Genomic DNA, 10,647 nt, shown 5'->3' with positions numbered 1-10,647 from the left:
GCGACAATTGGCGATAAGTTGGAATGCCAAGTCTCACTGTCTCGTGATTTGGTTAAAAGTTTAGCTTTATATATTAGTAATGTGATATGATATGAAGTTCATATTATGTTATTTGCTTTTCCTAAATTATTACTTTGTCAAATTTAGCTTTACATGCTTGAATTTCTTGAACTGGGTTTTCGCACATTTTAAGTGCACCACGCCTATACTTTTGAACATTTAATAAAAAAATATGAACAATTGCAAATTTTGAACATGTAGTAAAAATATTTTAACATCGCAAATTTTGAACATTTAGTTAAAAAATATGAACAATCGCAATGCATTACACCTATACTTTTGAACATTTAGTAAAAAAATCTGAACAATCGCGAATTTTGAACATTTATTAAAATCTGAACATCGCAAATTTTGAACATTTAGTAAAAAAAAATCTGAACAATCACAATGCACCACACCTATACATTTGAACATTTAGTAAAAAAATATGAACAATAACAAATTTTGAACATTTAGTAAAAAAATATGAACAATCACAAATTTTTGAATTATTGCAAGTCAAACAAATTTTGAAAGAAGTTTGTCTAACTCGTAAAAATTTAATAGTTTTGTAATATAAACTGAATGAACATAAAAATTGCATGTTTATGTTCAGTTTTTGTGACGTGTTCATTTTTTTTTACTAGATGTTCATATATTTTATAAAATGTTCAAAATTTTTTAACTAAATGTTCAAAAGTATAGGAGTGGTGCGCCTATTTCTAGGTGCACAATGGTGCACATATGTACTGTACTAGATTGGGCCTAGGCCCTGGAGTACAATAATAGGTACTATGTAATACTTTTGGTACTTTTTAATGATTTGAAAAATAGTTGGTGGTAAATTAAGAAAATAAAAAACAAATATTGGTAGTATTTTAAAAAATAAGTACAATTATTGATGATATTTTTCAAATTTTCCACATTTAAATTCGTTAATAACCTAAGCACCGTATTTAGAGCTGTCAATTCGGGTATTTAAGTCGGGTTTGGGTCGAGTTAAATCAGGATCAGGTTATGTCGGGTCAATCTAGCTTCAAATCAGGTTCAAGCTCAGGTCGGGTCAATTTTAGTTTAAGTTATAACGGGTCGTTCACCTATTCAGATATAGGTCAGGTTCAGTAAGAATTAAAATTAGATCGGGTTTAATTTCAGGTCCGGGTTGTGTTGAGTAGGGTTTGGATGGGTTAATAAGATGGTACATTTGGGTTCGGGTTAGAGTTGAGTCGAGTTTTGGTTCAAGGTTAATTCTAATAAATATCGATATGGTAAACTTGAACTATATAATTACGCATTCCATAATTTGATCAAGCATCATCAAGATTTTACTAAACCTATAAACGAGTAATAGATAACAAAAGGTATACAAGCTGAACAAAAGATTTTATTAAATCGAATTGAGGGTTTACAGAATTATACCAGTATATAAGTTGAATAAAAGATATATAAAAGTTTTATTAAACTTTCCATGAATCGGGTACAAGTTTTAATTGGGTCGAGTACTAGTTCGGGTTCAGATTGTTTTCAGGTCGGATTAAATCGGTTGACGGTTACTATCAGGCTGGGTGCAGGTTCGGATTCAGGTCATAAAGTATTGGATCAAATCGGTTTTCGGTTAAGATCAGGTTTAGGTTCAGGTTCACGTCGGGTTACAAGTCACTAGTTTCACCTTGTTCGAGTACAGGTTGGGTTTAGATCATTGCCGGTTCAGGTCGGGATTTCTAGTCAGGTTAGTTTTTAACAGCTCTATTAGAGGCAGAGAATTTACCTCACGAGCTGACGATAATATGGAAAAAAAATAATAATAAGGGCTACAAGAAAACGTGTGAGGTCGATTGCTTGTTAGTTTGATGAGTCTCTATCTTACCATCCACGGCACGGATTAAGAACATATGATCTGTATTTGCTGTTCGTCTAACAACAAACACAACCAAGAAATGAAATTGTGGTTCTTCCAAAAATAGAAGGGGAGATACTTCAAATTTAAGATGGGCCGAGCGTTTGTATACGTTATACTGGGTGGTGGAGTTGCTGCTGGTTATGCTGCTCTCGAATTCACCAAAAAAGGGGTTTCTCCTGGTGAACTCTGCATCATTTCTGAAGAATCGGTACCCTTTTTTTTTTTTTTTTTTTTTTTTTTTTTTTTTTTTTTGTATTATTTGATCATTTTTTTTTTGTTTCTGTTGCAAACAAGGAAGATACCCTTTTAGTTTAATGCTCCAAATTCATTATAGTTAACTTTGAATTCTTATTAAATGATTTCTGATGTGATTTTTTTTTTTATTGAATTTATGGGCACAATTTTTCTTTGAACTGTACTGTTTGATATCTTTGATGAATGATTGGATTAGGAATTTTAAGTGTGTTTTTATGTTGTTAGTTTGTTTGTTTGGGTTGAGTGAATGAATGTATATTAGAATATTGATGAATAGAGTTATGTTTGGATTGAATTCCTGTCAGTTTAGGGGGTAAATAATGGCATTTCCTCCATTTTCAGATTGTTATTTGGATAGAACTGACATTGACTTTTGTAAGTAAGTTTGAAATAGTTGATGAAACAATGAATATGAATAATGATGAGGATATTGTGATGGAAAATCGAGCAAGTTTGTGTAATTGCTAACCAGATATGGAATATTTAGGCCTTATATTATGATGGGTCAAATGGGTTGTCTATGATCAGTAAGGTTGAGCTGAGATATATATTTGAATCCGGTTACCATCTCTTTTGTAAACTATAAACTATAGTTTCATGAAAAATCTTGTACGAAGGTGGTAAAGAACATAACAATTCTACTGCCAAAAACAGCAGTATATATAAAGTATCACCTTGGTTTCTTAAAAGATAAATCTCGTCCATAAAAAAAAAAAAAAAAAAAAAAACAACGGAGTACTAGTTAACTCATTTGAAAGCTTAAGCAAGTTTCCTCCTCAAAGTTCATAATTCATGTAGTCTACTCTCGGTTCTTGAGAAGTAGATATTTGGTGACATTTTTTATTGCAGCTTCTCTCAACACCCCATTGAAAATATATGTTGTGATGGAAAAATTATCAAGGAATTAACTACCACAAACCTGAAGACTTTAACTAGTTGATCGAGAGTCATTTACTACTTTAATTAAGAGAATACTACAAGAGAATGAACAATCACAATGGAATTGTTTATGAACACTCTAGTTTCCTCTTTCTGATGGTATAATTTTCTCTCAGATACGTGCTGTTGATCTCTAATATTTAACCAATAAATGTAGTGTGATCAATCTTCATGGACTCTTACTACTGGAAATTAACCGTGTCACCACTACTCTGCCTGGTTCTTGAAGTATGACATGATCAGGTCTAATTTCCTGGAAATTTAGCATGTTTTTGCCAGTGGACTCCCATCCATGCCTAATTGCACAGCTCCTCCATTGCTTAAAAATGGTTGGAAATTGGTGAAATATAAAAAAAAATTACAGAGAAAACTTAGCCCCTTTCTGTTTTTCTAAAAATCTTCCATAGAGGTAGCAGTGGGGAATTTTCCGCAATGGGCGAAAGCCTGATAGAGCAATGCCGCGTGGAGGTAGAAGGCCCACGGGCGGCCAAGTAAAACTCTATTTTTAGCAGTTGAGCTCAAAATTCAAAGTTGTTAGATGTTGCCGCCAACTCTTCAGATTGAGTAAACACTTGACAGAACATTTTATCTATACATATGAGGAGTGCAGCACAAAAGATTACCGAATTCAACCAATGGGTTTTATTGCATTTTTCCTTCATTTCAGCAACCTTCAAAGTTGTTAAGGTAGATAGTGGTATAGTACTCTTTTTGGACAGAACGAAATCCTCAAAAAGTGTTTTGACTGATATTCTATCACTATTCTTTTTTTTTTGTTGATGATTTTATTTAATCAATGGTAACAAGAAATCTGGATTTTGTTTGATGTTCAATATTAAGAAGCTTCATTTGTTCTTTCCAGGTTGCTCCATATGAAAGACCTGCATTAAGCAAAGGATTTTTGCTTCCTGAAGGTAGGCTTTCTGTTTTTCATAGTACAAGAGTTATTATTGTATCATGTCATTTTTTTTACTAAACTTTTTAAGAAGTAAGCTGAGTTTTGCATTTGGTTTGGATGATATTAAAGGCTCTATGCAGTCTTATTTTCTCAGTCCTTCAAAGTTCGCTATGCATCTTACTGAGTGAGACCTTACATGCATGGGGCTCCCAATTAAATCATTTTTCTAGGTTGATCTAGTAGTAGTGACATATTTTGTCTTTGCATATGAAACTTGAAAAAATATGCCTGAAAGTACTGTTTGATTTAACTGTTATATCTCTTAATCCTGTGTTGTTTACATGTCATGAGGGAGTATGCATATTTTCGAATAAAGTCAATATTGGCTTCCTCAAATGTTTAAGTTAATAGCTCAACTAGATTATCTAAGAATTATGCTGTATGCTATAAAAGGGAAAAAGAAGATTTCATTGAGGAAATGTACTTCCTCCGTTTCAAAATAATTGCAACACTCTAAAGAAAATTCTATGAAGTAAAATGTTACTGATTTATTTTCGTTGTATATTTTATGATATAAAATTTTTATGTTTATTAATAAATTGATTATTAAAGACGTATATGGTCAAAAAATTTCATTGGCAAGCATGCTGGTCAAAGTGTTTGAATTATTTTTTGAAACAGATTAAGCCCATGTTTACTGGGCACAGGAAGGTTTATTTCCTCAAATCAGGATAAAATTTTGTTTTCTTTGTTAGGATTATTTGTACCTGATTCCTCAACGAAGCAAATGCAGCCTAAATATTAATGTCAAAATATTTAAACTATATTCGCAGATTTTAGGAGGATGCATATTTCCTGTAGCCTTTACTTTTGTCTAATCTCTGAAGCTTTTCATGATTTCTGTTTACTACCATGATATTTTACTTTGGCTTTTCTGAAATTCATGCTTACAGCTCCTGCACGGCTTCCATCATTTCATACATGTGTTGGTTTGAATGAGGAAAGGCTAACGACAAAATGGTACAATGAACATGGTATTGACATTTTCAGCCTCAAATTTTCTTGAGCTTTTTATGTTTTTTGGCATATGTGTTGTTACGATCAGTTTAATGTTATTCATTATGGTTAGAGGAATATGTTACCCTTACATACTGTGGCAATTCGACTTCAATTATATATGAAATAGATTTACTTCAAAGTTGTATCTTTTATTGATGAAATCGGAATATTTTATTATTGATAACTTTAACAAGTTCATATATGGTGAAAAAGGAAAATTTATGGGTACCTAGGAAAATTTATATTTACTTATTCTATCTGTCTCTCTTTTTTTTTTTTTTTTGGTCGTATATTGGTAAAATCATCAAAATTTCAAAAATTGGAATGTATGCTGATATGAAACATTTTATAGTTTGATGATGCAGTAATAACTCAACAAGATGATAGTGTAGCTGTATCACATTCAGTAACATAAGCTTCCCCTCTTATGATACTCATGTAGTCATGTTACATATTTAGGCCTAGGAATATGGAGGGCATAGTCTAAGAAGCATATGTTTTTCCTAATGCTGTTTTACTATAGAAATTATATAGTTGGGGCACCCATATAATATCGAGATGTTTGTAGTATTTAAACTCCATACATTAATAATACTCGTCTAATAAAAGTCAAAGAAAAAAAATATATATATACATGGAATGATGACAACATTAGTATGTGGTCACAATTAGCTGTCTAATAGATAACAATTATCTGCATCAATTAGTAATTTACCATACTCTGGCTCTGCATTTGTGATGTGTCACATAATGATTTGTGTATGTTCACTTGAGGATTTGTCTTGAACTACTTTGTTATTTCTGCTGGAGTCTTGGTTACTTGAGATCAAAAGTTTGTGCATGTAAAACGATGCACGTTTGTTGTGTAGCAAGTTGAGGCATAAGTGATGTTGCTTACAGATAACAATTTGGATGCTGAATCCAGGCATTGAACTTGTTCTTGGAACTCGAGTTAAGTCTGTTGATGTGAAGCGAAAAAACACTGTTAACAGCAACTGGGGAGACGATAAGTTACAAGATTCTTGTCGTAGCTACTGGCGCTCGGGTATAGAAGCTCATTCTTCTTGGTTTAGTGATTTGCATTTCTCCCTAGTACAAATGATGCCTATTTTTCCCTGCCTTTGTTTATTCAATCATAGTTCCACCACTCCACTAATTTCATTACGATGGAAATTGACAAACAATAATTTAACCAAATAACATAAAAGGGGCTTGACTTTTGTAAAAGCATGAGTTTGAATCACCAAAATGCTTTAAGGTTCACTGTTACAAGCTGGTTGAATGGCATCTATATAGTTAAAGTGACAGTAAGTGTATTTCCTGAAACAATCAAGTGCATTGGCTCAACTATATTTTTCTGTACAACTTCTAGGCTTTGAAGCTTGAAGAATTTGGGGTGAATGTATTGGAAGCTGAAAATGTGTGTTATTTGCGTGATCTTGCTGATGCGAGTAAGCTTGTTAATGTGATGCAATCTTGTGGTGGTGGAAATGCTGTTGTAATCGGCGGTGGCTATATAGGAATGGAATGTGCTGCATCTCTGGTCATTAACAAGATCAACGTAACCATGGTCTTTCCTGAGGACCACTGCAGTAAGTATAGTTGCATAACTACTTATAGATAATCATACTCAATATAGTAATAAACCTTATTGATTTGGAATTATGGCTCCAAAGACACTGAAATATCTGTGGAAAATATTGGTGTCTACATTATGATTCGCATCAATGCTTGCATTTCAGCAAATCTTTAGACTGAATTTTAGTGCTTGATATTGTAAATTATTAATCATTTGGATTCTTATCAAAACAATGACGTATCAAAATCTGCCAGCAAAGAGAAAAATATTGGCTTTTTCTGCTGCTTTGAATTGAATTAATGCTGAAATAATATAACTTACAAGCATCTACTTAAGTTTGATACATTGACTTAATATAGCTGACCAACATAATGTAGCTGACCATATAATTGCTGAACCTGACCATAAAATTGCTGAACCTAAACCTAGTCGAGTCTTGTTAAAATTTATGTGAGCTCTACTACGATCTTGAGAATGCATGAAGCTTTAGATTTTTCATTGCAATATTGTATTAGCTGTGCCTAGCAATTTCATGTTCTCTTGCTTTTCAATAAAAGCAGATCTCAGTCTTGGTGTTTTGGAAAAATGTCCATGCCAAAATTGTGTCAAGAAATCCATAATCATCATATCGTGATTATTGATGTAAAAAAGGGTTTATAAAATACAAAAGACAAGAAAATGGAAATTTTGGCATTGATACAGCTATTCTTTGTTCTTGAGTACTGCCAAAACCTATATGAATATATGATCAGCTAGATTGGTAGTTGTATTTCTGGAAAAATATTGGCTATCTGGTTCCTTGCTTACTTCTTATCATTAGTGTGACGGTTTACAATTTGTTCCCATTTTATTGCCTGGCCAAAGTTTAATTATCTGGGAATTTCATGCAATGTAAATTACATTTTTCCAGTGCCACGCTTGTTCACAACCAAGATTGCAGATTATTATGAGGACTATTACAAGGGCAAAGGTGTCAAATTTGTGAAAGGGACAGTCTTGACATCTTTTGAGTTTGATTCCAGTGGAAAGGTAAATATTGGAGGTTCACATATTTGTTAACCTGTGCACCATTTTGTGTAACAGACTTTAGATGTCATGATTTATTAGTGTCCACTAGAAAGCTTCTGAATTTGTTTGTTATCACATTTTATAATGTACAGGTTACAGCTGTCAATCTCAAGGATGGTACTCGTGTACCTGCTGACTTGGTTGTCGTGGGAATTGGAATCCGCCCAAATACTAGTTTGTTTGAAGGCCAACTCTCTATAGAGAAGGGTGGTATCAAGGTCAACGGGAAAATGCAAGCTAGCAACAACTCAGTTTATGCAGTTGGAGATGTGGCGGCATTCCCAGTGAAATTGTTTGGTGAAATTCGTCGCCTTGAACATGTAGATTCTGCAAGGAGGACAGCTAGACACGCAGTCAATGCAATTATGGAACCTGAGAAAACCGATGACTTTGACTATCTTCCATTCTTTTATTCTAGAGTCTTTGGTCTATCTTGGCAGTTCTATGGGGATAATGCAGGGGAGATAGTTCATTTCGGTGATTATTCAGGGAAGAGCTTTGGAGCCTATTGGGTAAAAGATGGCCTGCTTGTTGGGTCTTTCCTTGAAGGTGGAAACAAAGAAGAATATGAGGCCTTGGCCAAGGCTACCAGGCTTAAACCTTCAGTTGAAAACTTAACTGACCTTGAAAGCAAAGGTTTGGGCTTCTCTGTTGAAATTTGCCAGAAGTTGCCGCCGCCGTCATCACCAATTGTTGGTGTTAAAAATTCCACTGACATAGTCCAAAAACCACCACTACATGTTTGGCATGCAACTGCTGGGGTTATATTTGCTGCATCAGTGGCTGGTATTGCTTACTGGTATGGCAGAAGGCGTAGGAGGTGGTGAAAAAATCATTCATATAATTATTATCATTAATATTTTTTAGTAAGGCTCTTCAATCACACTTGTGTTGTGACACCGTTGATTACTGGATGAAGACACTTCATATATGGTTTTTGAAGATCACTGTGTCCTGATCAATGATTTGTAGTGTATCTTCAATAATACGTAGTGCGAGTACATAATTGTTTAAATACTAGTGGGAACATTCCTAGTGATGTAGTTTCTTAGGGGGGTTACACTGCGTCATTGAATCGTTACACAAGCAGGGGCAACATATGAGAATTTCTAAATATCGCAGTTCAAATTGGAGCTGTGGCATAATCGATCAGTTGTAAAAGTGAAGCATAAGTGTATATATGCCTCTACTTTTGCCATTGATTTGCAGTAAACACACTTTAATATCTCGTGAAAAGGCCTTAATAATATTTCCTTTGTCTTTATTTATTTGACTATCAGTCTGTTACTTTAGAAGAATACTACAGGGGGGGTGAATTGTAGTAAGGGAGAACTTAACTAACATTTTGCGGAATTAATAAAACTAAGCTAAAGGAATTCAGAAATCAAAGAGAGAAATTTTACGTGGAAAACCTCTTGGCCCTAACAAGGGGAAAAACTACGACCACTTGAGATTTTAGGAAAGATTATTATAATAGGGACCTCTACGATCTTGGAGTTCCCTAGCAGCAAGTCCCTCTACTTGCTACTCTTCTCTTCTCTCTCTTTCTCTACTGACTTCTCTTAGAGTTCACTCAAACTCCCAATTCCCCAATTACAACATTAAAAGATAAAACTCTAGTGAAAGTAATTAAGAGAGTAAACAACTTAAGTGGAATGCAACACTTGACTCTTTTGAAAATAAGAAAGATAGAAAGATATGATTGAGCAAGGTAAAGTTTTCTAAAGAACAACTTCGATATTTATAGAAAACCATAGCTTGATTAAAACACCACAACTTCCACCACTTTCGTCAATACTGCTGCATATCAACGCCACTTCTTTCAACCACTACTAGAGCTTCAAACATGTCCTAGAAACCAGGGCACCTTGATTCTCTTAGGAGCAGTTTCTACGTGAGTAGCGAAGACTAAATCAACAGCTATTTACTCAAGTTTAGGAAGTTAGTTTTTCAAACCTTTTTCAAAGATATTTTTTTTGTAATAAAAAGATATTAATTAAAGATAAAATCAGAAAAGATATTTTCAAAAACCGTATTTCCTATTTTATAGCAAACAAAAAGATTTTATCTTTTTAACAAATTAAATCGCATTCCACTCATCATCAACTCCTAATTATTCTTACTTACATAAAACCTAAAACATAAAAATATTTTAGACTTTATATCTCTAAGAAGTCTCTGCTCAGAGTCTTCTTTCTTCTGCTCCGAAGCTTCAGTTCCTTTACAGGAACACTGCTACTAGTCTTCTAATCCTTCAGCTCTTGTTCCTTTGCCTTGAAGTAATCTTGCAACTTATCATAAGCAAACTACAAAACTTATCAAGGCATTAGTCCTTTTATTTGTCTTGTGTTATAATCAAAACATCAAGAGCAACAATATTCCCCCTTTTTGATGATGACAAACAAGGAAAACACATAAGAGAAAAACTGATTAAAAGACAAGTAAACTACTGTAAAACAAAATATATGATAGAAATGAATTAAAGTAAAAGTTTATTATACCTGACCGGGAATCAGAGAGACTCAAAACTTTGAAGTAGAGATGGATGATAAGTGTGTAAGTAGTTTGCCTGTATACTTTCCCCCTTTTGGCATTATCAAAAACACAATGTATATAGCAAATTATCTCAAGCACAACACTATAACATGGTTTTATGATAAGGTAAAGAGCATATAAACAGTCCAAGCAGAAAATATGCCCAAAATATTAATTAAACATCCATCCAAAACCAATGTTAAACATCGGCCAAAGTGCACCAAATCCACAAGTTCACAAAAAAAAAAAAAAAACAATAAAAAAACAAGTAATCCTTGTTTTAGTTACAGACACAATAGAAAAATAAAATTGTTCAAGAACAACAAAATAAAAACATCATCATCAAAGGCTGGAGGGACAAGGAATTGGTTTAGG

General features: G+C 33.5%; 1 pseudogene; it reads left to right on the top strand.

Moving 5' to 3' along the window:
- Window positions 1-1,849: 1,849 nt before the first annotated feature.
- Window positions 1,850-8,945, top strand: LOC110700099 (annotated as a pseudogene).
- Window positions 8,946-10,647: the final 1,702 nt, after the last annotated feature.

This window comes from Chenopodium quinoa, unplaced genomic scaffold (assembly GCF_001683475.1).
Source record: "Chenopodium quinoa cultivar QQ74 unplaced genomic scaffold, ASM168347v1, whole genome shotgun sequence".
NCBI classification, from domain to species: Eukaryota; Viridiplantae; Streptophyta; class Magnoliopsida; order Caryophyllales; family Amaranthaceae; genus Chenopodium; species Chenopodium quinoa.
Note: the sequence above shows the minus strand (reverse complement) of the source record. Positions and strands in the feature narration are given on the sequence as shown.